Source organism: Marmota monax, unplaced genomic scaffold (assembly GCF_021218885.2).
Source record: "Marmota monax isolate L192 unplaced genomic scaffold, Marmota_monax_Labrador192_F-V1.1 WCK01_AAM20220418_F8-fsc00187, whole genome shotgun sequence".
NCBI classification, from domain to species: Eukaryota; Metazoa; Chordata; class Mammalia; order Rodentia; family Sciuridae; genus Marmota; species Marmota monax.
This window is the reverse complement of record NW_026694837.1, coordinates 2,895,156-2,909,900: the sequence shown is the minus strand read 5'-3', so window position 1 is coordinate 2,909,900 and position 14,745 is coordinate 2,895,156. Positions and strand designations below refer to the sequence as shown.

Here is a 14,745-nt window from a genome sequence, read left to right as displayed (position 1 = left end):
AGTATATACCACCATGCCCCCCCATCCAGCTTTTTTTATTAATTAATTTATTTTTTTAGTTTTCCGCGGACACGTCTTTGTATGTGGTGCTGAGAATGGAACCCGGGCCGCACGCATGCCAGGCGAGCGTGCTACCTCTTGAGCCACATCCCCAGCCCACCCATCAGCTTTTTAAAAAATAAAGGAAAGGGGGCTGGGGATGTGGCTCAAGCCGTAGCCGCGCTCGCCTGGCATGCGTGCGGCCCGGGTTCGATCCTCAGCACCACATACAAACAAAGATGTTGTGTCCTCTGAAAACTAACAAATAAATATTGAAATTCTCTCTCTCTCTCTCTCTCTCTCTCTCTCTCTCTCTTTAAAAAAAAAATAAAGGAAAAATCACTCATAATTCTACTAGCTTGATAAAACCACTCTATTATTGGTTTGGCCCCTTTTCCTATCCAGATATGTAAACACAGGTATAATCATATCACATCTACAATGTTATATCCTGATTTTTAAATTCCATGCAATATATTGATAGTCCTTGAAAGCATGATTTTCAATGACTGTGGGATATTCCATTGAAGATATATACTATAATTTATTCAACCTAATCCTGATTATTGGCCACATAGATTGTGTTTATGTCATTAATTCATTCAACCAATATATATTGAACATCTAGCTATGTGCTACTTCCAGGTGCCAGATATCATCTTAAGCACTATAAATACTGCTTCTAGATAAACAGGTGTGCCTCAAATTTTCATGCATATAGTTATGTCACTGTTTTAGAATCTGAACTGACAAGTGATTGAGTCAAAGAAGTTGTGAAAAATGAATAATTCCTTTTCATTGATTAAATGTATTAAAATTCACTGATAAAAATTACAAAGACATTTGAAGCTTTTAATATTGATGGCATCAGATGATACCACTTACTTCCCCCTCATGCTTTGAAGATTTTAGCACCTGTCTTATTGTCATTCTGCTCACTCCCACTTATGTCAGATTCTTTTTTTTTTTTTTGTATTGGAGAATTGAACCCATGAACACTTTACCTCTGAACCACACCCCCAATCCTATTTCATTTTCTTTACTTTGAGACAGGGTCTTGCTAGGTTGCTGAGGTTGGCCTCAAATTTGCAATTCTTCTGCCTCCACCTTCTAAGTCTCTGAGATTACAGGCAAGTACCACCATGCCTGGCTTCTTGATGATTCAGTATGAAATAGATAATTTTTACAATAAGTGAGATAAATGTTTGCAAAGATGGCCTTACTAGCTCTTCTCCCATATGATCCTTTGCAATGATTTTGCTGCTTCTCTGAGCAAGAGGTGATGTCTATTTCAACATCTTTCACCTGGGCTGAACTTACCACTTGTTTTTGACTAATAGAATGTAGCAAAAAATGACAGTGTGAGTTCCTAGAGTCAAAGTCTCAAGAGACATTGAAATTATTCCCTTGCTTTCTCAAAATACTTACAACATCATGTAAAGAAGTTCAGTCTGGCCTACAGGAAGATGAGGAGAATCAAGGTACCTTGGCCAGTGACCACTGGACAAGTTAGGTCATATTGGGTTATCTCACCCAGTCAAGCTTCCAGATGACTGTAGATACATGAATGAACCTAGGCAAGTCCAACAGAACTGCTCAGCAAAGCCCAGCACAGCACTCATTGCTGAATAAGCAGATAAATGATATACAACTATAAATATAAGCCACTAAATTTTGGTGTGGTTAATATAGCAGCAGATACCTGAAAAAAACTACTTTATATTTCATTATTTCTTTTTTTCCAAGAAGCCTCACCCTAGATCTTGTTGCTACCAGTAGCTTTTACACACCCCATAAATCTCAGTTTTAAGTATCACACTTTCCCATTACTAACTCCTGTCTTTCTGGCTGTCTACTGCCTTGGCTCAAACAATTCTACTACCCACCTGAGATCTCTCATAAGGGCTTCACTGTGACTTTTATGAGCCCCAAATATTTTTCCTTCCTGGGTCCCTTCCTCCATAAAAGAATATTTAAAGGGCTGGGGATGTGGCTCAAGCGGTAGCGCGCTCGCCTGGCATGCGTGCGGCCCGGGTTCGATCCTCAGCACCACATACAAACAAAGATGTTGTGTCCGCCGATAACTAAAAAATAAATATTAAAAAAAAAAGAATATTTAAAATTATATTGTATGGGAGCTGGGGACGTACTCAGTAGTAGAGTGCTTGCCTAGCATGCACAAGGCCTTGAGTTCAATCCCCAACACTACCTTTTAAAAACATTGTATTGTATGACTGTATTGGATTAATATTATCTAGTGTGAATTTATTGCTTGTTTATTTTATTTTATTAATTTTGTTCTTATGATTTTTTTTTTCAGTACCAGGAATTGAACCCAGGGCCACTCTACCTCTTAGCTACACCCCCAGCTATTTATTTTCTCTTGAGGCAGGGTCTCGCTAAATTGCTGAGACTAACCTTGAAATTGTGATTCTCCTGCTCAGCCTCCTGAGTCCCTGGGCTTACAGGCATGTGCCACTACACCCAACCATTTTTTTTTCTTTTTTAAAATTTTATTTTATTTAGTTGTAGATGGACACAATACCTTCATTCCCTTTGTTTTTATTTTTATGTGGTGCTCAGGATCGAACCCAGTACCACACGCATGCTAGGCAAGTGCTCTACCACTGAGCCACAACCCTGGCCCCCAGCCATTTTCACTTATTTTAAAATCAGAAGATCTGGGCACAGGAGCACATGCCTGTAAGCCTAGCAATTTAGGAGGCTGAGGCAGGATTACAAGTTCTAGGCCAGTCTTAGCAACTTAGCGTGACCCTGTTTCAAGAAAAAATAAATAAAAGGGCTGCGGATGTATTAAGTGTTAGAGCACCCCGGATTCAATCCCCAGCATCATGAATGAATAACAAATAAAAATAGAATAGGGGCTGGCTGGGGTGGTGTCTCAGTGGTAGAGCGCTTGCCTAGCATATGTGAGACACGGTTCAATTCTCAGCACTGCATATAAATAAAAAAATAATAAAGGTCCATTGACAACTAAGATATATTTTTTAAAAAATAGAATAAAGTAATGAAAATGAAAGCATTTTGTGGGCCCCTACAATTATTATGGGCCTTAGGCACTGTGCCTCATCCACTGATCAAACCTCCTTTCCACTGTCCCCTAACCTCATCACCTCCACCCTTCTTTCCTTACCCAGCCTGGATTCCATGGTCTGTCATAACCAGTTCCTTACATATACTCAACTTTCTGTCCCTTCTCTCCTTTCATTGTATCCAGCTGGCAAAATCTCACCCACCAATGTGATTTCTCCAGCCTGTATCCAAACAGCTGATCGCAGCTAGAAAAAACAAAAACATGCCTTCAAGATGGCTGGTCTCACTTAAATCCATGATGTCTCCTGCCACTTGTGTTGACCACCAATACTCCTGCATTTCCTCAGTTCTGTTCCCACCCAGCCAGACAACTATTTTATTCCCCTCTCTTCCAACCTTCACCCACCTTCTCTTTTTTGCCCACTCTGCTGATGGTCTTGTTTCCAAATCCATGGAGAAAATAGAAGCAGTCTGAAGAGAATTTCCATAGGCTTCCACCACCTACATGCATCTGCCTCCATATATTCTGTCATCCCTCTGTTACTATAGATGAATGCCAGTGTTCTTATTTGGAGGAGACACTGTACCTTTTTCTGCTTTCACCCACTCTATGATCTCATTCAGCTTACTGGCTTGAAATACAAATTAAAAGCTAAAGACACCCAAGTTTATATTTCCAGCCAAACTCTCTCTCTGAGACCCAGACTCATGGATTGTATTGGGGCTATCTACTCATATCCACATGGATTTATCAATAGGTAACTCAAATTTAGCACATCCAAAGCAAACTCCTGATTGCCATCTCTAAACAGTCTCCCTTTGTCAATTTTACCCATTTCAGTCAAATTCTATGCTTCTAGTTATTTATTTATTTATTTATTTTTTTTTTAATATTTATTTTTTAGTATTTGGCGGACACAACATCTTTGTTTGTATGTGGTGCTGAGGATCGAACCCGGGCCGCACGCATGCCAGGCGAGCGCGCTACCGCTTGAGCCACATCCCCAGCCCGCTTCTAGTTATTTAGATCTAAATCCTGGAGTCATTGTTTGACTCTCCTCTTTCTTTTACAACCCACATCCTGCAAATCTTTTTGGTTCTGTCTTCATATGACCAGAATTTGACCACTTTTTTCAGTTTAATCTCTAAGGTCCACACTACCATTATCTTTAGACCAGACTACTGCAACAGCTTTCTAGTTGGTCTTCTAATTATCATGCAGCAGCCAGGGTTGATTCAATGAATGAAGCCAGATAAATGTGATATGATATCCTAAATTGGGTCATCAAACAGAAAAAGATCATTAGTGAAAAAACTGCAAAGTCTGAATAAAGTCTGGAGTTAAGTTTATCCTAAGGTACCATGTCTTCTTAGTTTTGACAAATGTACTATGGTAATGTATAATGTTAGCACTAAGAGGAATTGGGTGAAGGATATATGGGAACGCTCTTTACTATCTTTGTAACTTTTTTATGAATATAAACTTACTAAAAAAATAAAAATTTTGATGAAAAGTGGCCTGTGGGGCATGATATAAGGGCTTTACCGAGCCAGTTCTCCCAAAATTCTAAGACTCGAAACCTGGAAACATTGCCTCTCGTTTTTCCAGTGGTGGTGCTGGCCCAGTACATATTCACCTTGAAGGGAGAAGGTGTGCCATAAACCCAAGAAATGACTAATCAAGAATCTGCTGTAAGGAAGATTGCAAGTTTGAGGCCAGCCTCAGCAAATCTTTGGATGTACATGTCAAAATGATACCAAAATTCAAGAAAAGTTCAGTTTGTATTAAGAACCCTATAAGAGGCCAGGCATGGCGGCGCATGACTATAATCCCAGTGGTTTGAGAAGCTAAGGCAGAAGGATTGAGAGTTCAAAGACAGCTTCAGCAAAAGCGTGGTGCTAAGCAACTCAGTGAGAGTCTGTCTCTAAATAAAATATAAAATACGGCTGGGGATGTGGCTCAGTGGCCAAGTGCCCCTGAGTTCAATCCTTGGTATCAAAAAAAGAAAAAGAAAAAAAAGAACCCTATAAGAGTAGAAGAATTCTTTATGGTCTTAACAAAGAAGGAGCGGCAAACTTTGGATTGTAACAGTCTTTGATATGATATGAAGTAAATTTTCCTACAAAGGGTAAAGATGCCTAACATGTCGAGATTTCATTGATAATGGTAAACTGATTACAGAAGAATGCCGAAAAAAATCAGTCCAGGGACTGTAAATTAGTACAACCATAATGGAAATCAGTATTGAGATTCCTCAAAAGACTAGGCATGGATCATACCATATGATCCAGCTATATCACTCCTTGATATTTATCCTAAAGAATTGAAATCATCATACCATAGTGATACATGCATACTCACGTTTATAGCAGCAGAATTCATATAGCCAAACTGTGGAACCAACCTAGGTGACCATCAAGAGATGAATGGATAAAGGAAATGTGGCATAGATACACAATGGAGTTTTATTCAGCCATAAAGAAAAATAAAATTATGTAATTTGCAGGAAAATGGATGGAGCTTGAGACTATTATGTTAAGCAAAATAAGCCAAACTCAGAAGGTCAAGGGTCACAAGTTTTCTCTCATATGTGGAAGACGGAGAGAAAAAAGGGGAAAAAAAGGTGGGGGTGGAGATCTCATGAAAAATCAAAGGGAGATCAGTAGAGAAAAGGGACTAGGGGGTAAAAGGTGGGAGAGGAGGATGGGGGGAAGTATAGGGGAGCAATATTGGCCAAACTATATTGTTATAATTGTGTGCATATATGAATGTGTAACAACAAATCCCACCATTATTCAACTAGAATGCAACAATAAAAAATGTGGGAAAGAAAAAAGTAAGTACAATTGAAGCAACAATATTGTGCTATTGAAGTTGATCCTGTTCTTACTGTAGAACAGACGTACTCTTATATGATAAAATGACAGGGCTTGCTTGCTGAACGTGCTATACCAAAAGTTAAACTTACAAGAAATTGTGACAGAATCTGACATTATGGTCAAGAAAGGATATGAGAATTTCTTTGATAATCTCCAACAGCACAGTATCCCTGTATTCATATTTTCAGTTGTCTCAGTGATATAATAGAAGAAGTTATCTGTCAAGCTGGGGGTTATCATCCAAATGTCAAAGTAGTATCCAACTTCATGGATTTGATGAAAAGGGGATCCTTAAAGGATTTAAAGGAAAACTAATTTGTGTATTTAACAATCATGATTTTTTTTTTTTAGTTGTTGATAGACCTTTATTTTATTTATTTATATGCAGTACTAAGAATCAAATTCAGTGCCTCACACATGCCAGGCAAGTGCACTACTGCTGAGCCACAAACCCAGCTCCCTCTGTTCATTCTTAATTAATGCTTTATAAGTTTACATAAAGATGGAATTCACCAATTCATCATGGTATATTTATACATGCATGTAGTGTAGTTTTGTCAAATTTATTTCACATTTCCTCCCCTTTCCTGTCCCTTCTCCCTCCCTGTCAGATTTCCTTTCTGATTTTATCCTGGATACTGTACTATCTCACTCTCCCCTAGTCAAACTGGCCTCTGTATTGATCCTTAAACACATAATCATGATCTTTGGTCAGGATCTTTTTTTTTTAATATATATATTTCTTTAGTTGTCATTGCACACAATACCCTTGTTTTATTCATTTATTTTTATTTGGTGTTGAGGATCAAACCCAGGGTCTCAAACGTGCGAGGCGAGTGCTCTGCCGCTGAGCCACAACCCAAGCTCCTGGTCAGGATCTTTACACTATCTTTTCCCTCTACCTGGAATGCTCAACCCCAGGTATTTTCATACTTTCTTTTCCCTCATTTCAATCATCTTTCTGCTCAAATTTCATTTTAATAAAGAGGCCCTCACTGATCACCCCATATAGTAGCCCCACTCCCCACTAGTATGTTCCTTACCCTGTTTTATTTTTCTCCATAACACTTTTCACCACCTGACATATATATTAGTATATTTATATTTTAACTGGCTTCTGACATATATATTGGTATATTTATTTATTTATTTTTTTTAATTGAAGGAAAGGTGCTCCAGGTGACGGCCAGTTGGGAGCATTTTTTATTTTTTTTATTTTTTAAAGAGAGAGAGTTTTTTTAATATTTATTTTTTAGTTCTCAGCGGACACAACATCTTTGTTTGTACGTGGTGCTGAGGATCGAACCTGGGCCGCACGCATGCCAGGCGAGCGCGCTACCACTTGAGCCACATCCCCAGCCCTATATTTATGTTTTAACTGGCTTCTCCTATTAGATTATCAGCTTCATGAGGGCAAAGACTTGGTTTTGTTAATTGCTATAACCTAGCTGTTTTAACCATATTGTACACTTGTCTTGGTTTCTCATCCTTATTGAGAGTTGGATCATTTTATGAGCAGGATGAGAGATTAAGGATATCAGTGAGTTCACTGCTTTCTTAAAATCTAGAAAGGGGAAAAACATGAGGCTGGGGTTGTGGCTCAGTGGTAGAGTGCTTGCCTACCTGCGTGAGGCACTGGGTTCAATCCTCAGCACCACATAAAAATAAAATAAAGATATTGTGACCACCTATAACTAAAAAATAAATATTAAGAAAAAAAAGGGGAAAAAACTTTTTTTTTTTTTACTGGGGTCATGCTCTTCCACGTTATCCTCTCCAAACCCCTGCAAGACAGGCAATTATTATTCCAGCTTTATATGTAAGGAAGGAGAAGATGGATACAAGAGCTTAGGTGACTTTCCCAAAGTCACAGAGCTAGTGATGATGAAGCTGGTGTTCAATGTTGCTTCAGCTCTAAACACCTTTGAACTGCCTCTACATGCAAGACAAATTCAAAACTGCCCTGCTGATCCCTGCCTCAATCCCTGACCTAAAGAAATCTGACAGATGATAAAATGATTGTTGTCTTAAGTCATAAAGTTTTGTTATGTACAGCAATAGATGTTTGGACCAAAAGGAGTGGCATAATGTCAGAGGCATCCTGTGGAGCAAGATTCCTTCTTTCTGGGCCTAAGTTTCCCTTGAGAACAAAGTTCACTCAAGGGTCTCTGTTTCCAGCCCTGATGTTTGACACTTATCTGTAATGTTGACACATCCTTCTCCGTCCATTTTCACTGCCTCCTTAATATCCAGTTATTATCCTACCTAGAGAGAAAACGAATGCCCTTGGACACTAAGGGATGTCTGAGGAAAAGGAGGGGAGCAACTCTGGCTTCAAGCTGTCTGACAGCACCATCTCTCTTTTTTATGGGGGGGCGGGGAAAGTAGGGATGAAACCCAAAGGCACTTTACCACTGTGGCTACACATCCCCAGTCCTTTTTATTTTTTTCCTTTGAAACAGGGTCTCACTAAGTTTCTGAGTCTATCTCTAAGTTGCTGAGGCTGGCCTAGAATTAGTGATCCTCCTTGCCTCAGCCTCCTGTCCCTGGGATTAAAGGAGTGTGTCTCCATGCCCAGCCACCTGAGAGCTCTTAAAGTGGAAGTGTGGTGTCCTGAGTCAATAGAACAGGATTTGGAATCTGGCTGCATGACCTTGACAAAGTCTTAAGACCTTCTCAGGCCTGTTTGCCATTTGTTAAATGGGGAGATTAGTACCAGCCCTGCTCCCTCCCTCACAGGGGGGGCTGTGAGGAGAGGATGAGTCTATGTGAAAGTGAGGTTCATGCATAGGAGGTAGGAGGGTGGGGCTAAGGTGAGGGGTTGCTGAGGCACAGGAGGATCCCTGGTAGAGTTGATTTCCTGCCCTGGAGTAAGACAGGGGGTTGGCAAGAAAAGCAAGGATAGGAGGTAGAGCTGGATTGTTCTGGGCTGTGCAGGGGCTTGTCTCTTAGCAACTGTCTCTGTTCCAGTATCTTTGGGAATCCATCCACTTTTTCATAAAAGGCCTCATTTAATGCAGGTTTCTGGCTCTGCAAGACTTTCTAATACACATCCCCTCCCCCACTTAAAAATCATCCAGGAAATAGGGCCTTGTCTTACTTCTCAGATTTCCAAGTACACCCCATCTCCTGTCTTTGGCAGCGGCCCCATTACCTTTGGGTAACAGAAACTGAAAACTTTAAGACCATCCTAGACTCCTCTACTCTCCCATTCCTTGATTTGTTGTGTCTTCCTTTTCCCATGGCCCTGGGTCTGTTCTATTCCACCACCTCAGCCCTGTCTCTTACCTCCCAGCCCAACCTTTTCTTCCATGTACCCTCTGTGTGCCTTCAGGTTAAACATTTGGCCACACCATTGTTATCCCCTCACCCCACCTCCCCACCCCCACCCCAGCCTGGAACCACTCCTATTACTCTTCTAGCTGTTTGATGTCAAGGCAAGAGTACTAATAGCTGCTTCAAATCCTGGCTGTAGCTGGGTGATCTTTAGGAGACCTCTCACTTCTCTGAGCTTCAAGGTCCTTGAGGGATATGCAGGGATATCCTACATACCAGGCATTGGTCTACAAAGCACTATGTGTGCTTAAACTTATTTGACCCTCAAAACAGTTCTGTGAGGGTCTGTCTATGCTTGACTGCTATTTATGCTTAACTGCCTTTTACAGATGGGAAAACTAAGGCAGAGAACGTTGGTTATTTGTGAAGAGTTGGATATGAACCCAGGATGTCTGCCTCAGAGGCCCTGTTTAATCCTTGTGCTATGTTAGGGAAAGGGACTGGGAACAGTGGTGGGAGAGCCCCTGGCTGATGCCTATCAACTCTTGGCTGGAATTTCTGCTTCACAGTATACAATTAGTGGCTGTTCTTTGGAGGACTTGGGAACAGATTTTGGACTGGCAGCCTGTTGACTTTAGGATATTCCTAAGCTTCCCTTAATGGTGGCCTCTTTTTGGGGAGAGTCTCCAGACATAGGAGGCTCATTTCTGGCTTTGATCCCAGACATGAACACTAACAATAATACTCTAGAACACCCCAACCTTCACAATTCCCCATTTTTCTGAGCATTTATGTTCTGAATACCTGTTAACCAACCCTTCCTCCAGTGCCCCCAGCCACATAGACTCATCTCTCTTGGCCTCCTTACTCCTCATCTGGGAGGTACGTTCTCAAGTTCCCCTCCTCCCTACTCAGTCTCCTTTTCACACACACAAAAAAACTTTGTATATTACCAAATGAAGGTGCAGAGACAAAAGAAGAGGGGAAAAGGGGAGTCATTCATTTATTCATTGATTCATCCACAAATATTTCTCCTGGTCTCAGAGCCTAGCATGATAGTGAGTACTGTGGGCAAGAGCTGGGAGGGGACTCCAGCTTAGTGCTAGAGGCTCAGTAAGTATTATTTTAATGAGTGAATGAATTAATATAAACGGGGAAAAAAGTGCTAGGCCCTGACCCCAAACATTTTTCAATTTAATAGGTCAGGCATACCCCACAAGCTCCAAATCAATAGAGAGACCAGATGCACCTGTGGCCTCTCAACTTCTTGGAGACTCAGGGGCATGCAGACCTGGCTTTTGTCCTCACCAAGAAGGGACAATCATTTACCTGCTTGTGTCATACTGTTAGTGCTTCTCTAAGCCAGTTCTGGACAGCCTAAGTATGGGCCCCAGGGTAGGAGCTGAGCTAGCGCTGAGAGGTAGTCAGACATAGCCAGAGTCTACCCTTAATGGGGCTTTCTGCCAGCACAGGGGCCTTTGGGTCCTGAAACAAAAGTTCTGTCCTTGTAGTTGCTTCCTGTCCTCCACCCCCATCCTATCTTACAGCAGGAGTTGGACCAGCTGCTCAAGAGTTGAAATCCAAACCCAGCCATTGTTCCTACCTTTTGACTCTGTGTGTGTGTGTGTGTGTGTGTGTATGTTGGCAGGACCAACTGTGTGCGTGCTCACGCCTGGATACCATGCTTGAAGAACCTGGAAATACCTGCTCAAGGAAAGGACTAGGGTAGTTACTGATTGGAGGTGAGTTGAGATGGTAGAGGAAAAGGCTGTGTCCACTAGTGTGTAGTGACATAGCTTCCTTCTGAAATGTCAAAAGAGGCAACAGGTCCATTTGGATCTGTGAGCATGTGCAGACAGATATGCCCAGACCTAGAAAAATAAGAGATTCACCCATATCCAGAACCATTAATATGAAGCAAAACTTTATCAAATGTTCACATTTGTGAAGCCCCTCCCACCTGGGACTACCCAGAGTTGATGAGAGGGAGCTGAGGCAGCAAAGGCACAGGTGTCTCTTGCTCCAGCCCTTCTGGCAGCTGCTAAAGGAGGTTTACTTGAAGCTTCTGGACTTGGGTCTCCTATTCTTACCTTTAGTGTATATATAATTGCTTAGTCTATGGGACATTACATACTTTCAAGGCCAAGTCTAAGGCACTGACCTGGAATGGAGGGAAGGAAGCCCTTCTGATATAGCATAGAGAGGAACCATAGAACTACCCACCTCTAAGGGCTTTTTTATTCTAGCTCTAGAATTTTTTCCCAAACTATAATTCTTTTTTTTTTAAATTTTTTTTTAGAGAGAGAGAGAGAGATTTTAATATTTATTTCTTTTTTAGTTCTCGGCAGACACAACATCTTTTGTTTGTATGTGGTGCTGAGGATCGAACCCGGGCCGCACACATGCCAGGCGAGCGCGCCACCGCTTGAGCCACATCCCCAGCCCCCCAAACTATAATTCTGTACCCATTAAACACTAAATCTTCATTCACCTTCCTCCAGCCCCTGGCAACCAGCATTCTGTTTCTATGTCTGAATTTGACTATTGTTCTAGGTACCTAAAATAAGTATGATTGCTAGGTGCAGTGGCACAAGCCTGTAATCCAGCTACTGCAGAGGCTGAGGCAGGAGGATCACAAGTTTGAGGCCAATCTTGACAATTTAGCAAGACCCTGCCTCAAAATAAAAAATAAAAAAGGACTAGGGGAATGTATCTCAGTGATATGGTGCCACTGGGTTCAATTCCTAGTACTACAAAAAAAAAAAAAGAAGACATTACATATAATAAAAGCTCATCTACCAGAGTGGCAGCTGTGAACATCTATTAATAGAAGAATGAGGAAATGTGTATAATTTAAATCTAGGGAAGTAGACTAAGTTATCACCTCTTGAAGTTTTGAAATCATCTTCATAACAACCATGAATACAGGTTCAGCAGCTCTAATCAAGGTCACAAATAAGAAGAGGGTCTGCCTCCTGGCTTCAAATGATTATGTCTCTTGCAACCAAAATATCTGAATTTGTGGTCTTATTTTCTTTATTTTTCCTTTTTAAAATTTTTTATTTTTAAACTTTAAAAAATCAGTTATTTTTTTAATTTTTTATTTATTTTTATTTTTTTTTAAAGAGAGAGAGAGAGAGAATATTTTAACATTTATTTTTTAATTTTCAGTGAACACAACATCTTTGTTTGTATGTGGTGCTGAGGATTGAACCCAGGCCACAAGCATGCCAGGCGAGCGCGCTACCACTTGAGCCACATCCCCAGCCCTCAGTTAATTTTTTTAAAAAGTTCATTCTTATAATGACTGTCACATTTTGAGAGTACTCAATAGGAAGTTTCTGGGGAAAAGATGTATATAATTGAGAATCTTTTTTTTTTTTTTGGTGCTGTTGGTGCTGGGGGTTGAAGTTAGGACCTTGTGCATACTAACTAAGCACGTCCTCTACTATGGAACTACACCTCCAGCTCCTGAGAACCTTAATTTTAAACTCTACAAGAACTCATGTGATTGATTTATTTAGTGTAATTTTAATAATTTTCTTTTTGAGATAAGATCTTACTAAATTGATCAAGCTGATCTCAAACTTCTAGGCTAAAGTGATCCTTCTGCCTGAGTAGCTAGGACTACAGGCATGAGCCAGCACACCCGGTTTAAGTTAATTTTTAAAAAGATATATGGGATAGGAAAACATGGATGGGATGGGGAATAAAGATGGGATAGTCTATCCTTGGGGGATCTGAGTTCCTCTGCTGAGGTTTTATTTGTATGTGTTGAAAACAGCTCTAGCAGGAGACAGACCTAGTTCCCATCCCTAGTCTAAGGGAAATGGGATACCTCTGTGCTCTGAAATGTTGATGAGCTGCAGAGGGGAGAGGGACAGGAGGAGCAGATGGAATTCCTGGGCAATTGTTCCGGCTGTCACTGGAGAGGACAGGCAGGAGGGAGCACTAGATAATTTATGGAGGGACAGATGCAAACACTTCACCGGAACCATCTGGTCAAGAGAGGCCTGGGCTTGGGGTGGATATTGTTGTTAGTTCTGAGTAAACTCCTCTGCCACCAGCCCTCCCCCTTTCTTCTACCTGGCTTGGTTGCTGTCCTGAGGCTTTCCCAGAAGCTCTGCTCCCTGAGGACTGAGGACCAGAATTCCACCTGGTTCACATCTTCTCATCTCACGTTCTCTTTTGTTAAACTTGGGGCCTGTCTTTGCTACCATTCCTGCTAGGGCCAAGTACTGCTTTAGAAGCCAGTTTACTTTTATCTATGCATTTCTTTATTTTATAGTATTTTCAACCCTTCCTCCCACCACTATATACTAAAATCTTTCAATCACCCACTTCCAAACCATTTATTCATTCAATAAATATTTATTGAGTACCTAATATGCCAGGCATTGTTTTGGATACTGGGGATATGGTAAGAAAAAATTTCAGACCTCTGGAATTTGTATTGTATTGGAAGAGATGGTCCACAAAGAAATATTTAATATGATGTTAATTGTGCTCGCTTCGGCAGCACATATACTAAAAATTGGAAACGATACAGAGAAGATTAGCATGGCCCCTGCGCAAGGATGACACGCAAATTCGTGAAGCGTTCCATATTTTTTAACCCACTTGAATCAAAGTGTGAAATATGATATGTCAAGAACTATGTAATGTTTTGAACAACCAACAATACAAAATTTAAAAAAAAAAGAAAAAAAATAATATGATGTTAGGTTATAATTGCTATGAAAGCAAACATTAAAGCAGGGTAAGGGAGAATGTCTGGGTATGCTGACTTAGAGTGAGTGGCCAGGGAAGGCTTCTCTGAGGTGGTGACATTTGAGCAGAGACATAGATGGGAGTGAATACCTAGAGCAAGAACATTCTGGTCACAGGGAAAGGCAACCTAAAAGACTCTTGAGGCAGAGATATGCTTAGTGCCCCAGCAGAAAAGTGTGCTATTTATTCATTAAGGATTTATTGTGTGCCAGGCATCTGCTATAGAATACGAAGACATAGTTTTTTTTTAATATATATTTTTTAGTTGTAGGTGGATACAATACCTTAATTTTATTTATTTATTTTTTTTTCATTGGTGCTGAGGATTGAACTCAGTGCTTCCTGCTTGCTAGGCAAGCGCTCTAACACTGAGCCCCAACCCCCAGCCACCCTCGCCCCCAGACATAGTTTTTGCCCTGAAGAAATGGCACAGCAAAAGGGATACAGTGTGTCAATAAATGATTATGGCACCTGGCAGCCATAATACAGTTATGTGCAAATTGCTAGAAATGTCAAGCAGAAGGAGCAAAGGAGCACCAGAGGGAAGTTCTTGGGAGAGAGAGAAAATGAGGCTGATGAAAGTAGAAGAGGCTGGGTCCTGCGAATTTTCCTGTGCCAAGCTAAAAAGCTGACTTCATCCCTTGGATGATGGAGAAATCAATACCAGAAATACACACACACACACACACACAGAGTTTTTTTTGTGTGTGTGTGATACACACATAC

At 40.8% G+C, this 14,745-nt stretch overlaps 1 non-coding gene and 1 pseudogene across 1 annotated transcript; both read left to right on the top strand.

Moving 5' to 3' along the window:
* Window positions 1-4,764: 4,764 nt before the first annotated feature.
* LOC124080297 (cytosolic 5'-nucleotidase 3A-like) lies at window positions 4,765-9,137 on the top strand (annotated as a pseudogene).
* Window positions 9,138-13,752: 4,615 nt separating this feature from the next.
* LOC124080349 (U6 spliceosomal RNA) lies at window positions 13,753-13,861 on the top strand. The gene has a single exon (XR_006847662.1). It is a non-coding gene; the product is annotated as a U6 spliceosomal RNA (small nuclear RNA).
* The last annotated feature ends 884 nt before the right edge of the window (window positions 13,862-14,745 follow it).